This window comes from Neovison vison, chromosome 6 (assembly GCF_020171115.1).
Source record: "Neovison vison isolate M4711 chromosome 6, ASM_NN_V1, whole genome shotgun sequence".
Lineage (NCBI taxonomy): Eukaryota > Metazoa > Chordata > Mammalia > Carnivora > Mustelidae > Neogale > Neogale vison.
This window is the reverse complement of record NC_058096.1, coordinates 43,672,140-43,673,898: the sequence shown is the minus strand read 5'-3', so window position 1 is coordinate 43,673,898 and position 1,759 is coordinate 43,672,140. Positions and strand designations below refer to the sequence as shown.

General features: G+C 37.6%; 1 pseudogene; it reads left to right on the top strand.

The window, feature by feature from the left end:
* The first annotated feature begins 827 nt into the window (after positions 1 to 827).
* On the top strand, positions 828 to 1,196 carry LOC122910374 (annotated as a pseudogene).
* Positions 1,197 to 1,759: the final 563 nt, after the last annotated feature.

Below are 1,759 nucleotides of genomic sequence, written 5' to 3'. Positions count from 1 at the left end.
GTTTACCAGCAGAGCACAGAAGAGGTAAGTAGTCAATGAGAAACAGAAAAATGTAAAAGAAATAATAATAAAAGGAGAAATTACTTCTCCTTAATTGTAAGAGTTTAGAAAAGCAACCAACAGTTAGTTTGTGTTTTTTGCTTGTTTGTTCATTTGTTTGTTTTGAAGGGTAAGCATTTATTAGGTGAGGCATTTGGAAAGATCACTACAAGCAGAGGAGATGAATGTTCAAACTACAGAGGTACAAAACAACAAGATGATGTATAGTTAGGTTAGTGTAATTGAAGTGTAAGCTGCCTGTCAGGAGCAGGGAAAAGAGTAACAGTAGTAACTAATGTTGGAAAATCCTCAGGAAGGTTAACAGAGGAGAAGACAAATTGCAAAGGAATTTTATCTCCACAGAGAGTGAGGCCATTAGAGAGTGGCATGATTAGTTTTGTGCTTTACCAAGGATGGACAGAGGGGGCAGAAACTGGGATATAAATGAAAAAGAAATCCACTTCTAATATACATACAAATAATCTCCTATGTTCACAGATGATAATTTCTACATAGACACAAATAAGAGTTTTGTATCCTAATTAATTTGACTATTTTTTGTTTAGATCTACCAGAATTAGAGGCAAAACAGACAGATTCCTACTTTAGCATGGTAGGCCTGAGAATTGGCCAAGTGTGAAATAAGTTAATTTATCAGATAATACGGACATTATCGTTTTCATGTGTTTCAAAATTATGGAGCATTTTCTGTGAAAAATAAAATCTTCATTAAAAGAGGACTATGAACCTTTTTCCTTTTCTGGGAATGGTATCCACAGACATTCAGAATGGTCCAGCATTTGACATATTATTGTAGACTGCCCTGCAATATAGTCTGCAACAAAACTAGGCTGTAATAGAGTTGTTTACCTTTATACCAAGAAGCACAAAAATCTGCATGTGGCTGGTGCCCAGGCCAACTTCGAGGAGTTTGTGCTGTGAGACCTAAAGTTTGTATGAGATTGTCTAAAACAAAAATACACATCTGCAGGGCCTAAGGTGGGTTCATGTGAGTCAAGTGTGTTCCTGACAGGATCAAGTGTGCTTTCCTTACTGATGAGCAGAAACCCATTATGGAAGTGTTGAATGCCCAAGCAGAGTCAGAATGCTAAACAAAACAAAACAAAACAAAAACAAAAACAAATAAAAACAAACAAAAAAAATGAAGGGGTTCTTTTTGACTATAAGAAATATAAATAAATAAACAAACAAACTATGACCCTCAGAATCATTAAAATGATCATTCAACTAAAAGAACTTACCACAACCAAAATAAAGACTATGATACTGCATACTGCCTCAAATTCCTTAGTAACACAAGGTTAGGATAATAAAATGACGAGTATTGACAAAGAGCTTAGTCTGCAGCTCTCTCTTCCATTGATCTTCCACTACTCAGTCCCCTTCCTCTCACCTTCAGTGCCTTGCCTCTGCCCTTCTCCGTTTCCCAGACAGACACACTCCTTTTTCCAGCTGTTTAGACTGTTGGCAACAAGGCTGGTCTGCTGAATCCCTCTTAAGGAACTACTCCAACCCAGTAACTAATGGAAGCTGCCCCATCCCAGCCATGGTCTGATAACTGGGCTCCAGAGCTTTCTCGGGGATCAACTGAGGTGTATTTCACAATGACACTTCAATTCAGATTAGTTTCTCTCTCCAATCTCGACATTTCCTGATAAATTTCCTCACACATATCTCCCTCTTGGAGCCTTTTTTCCAG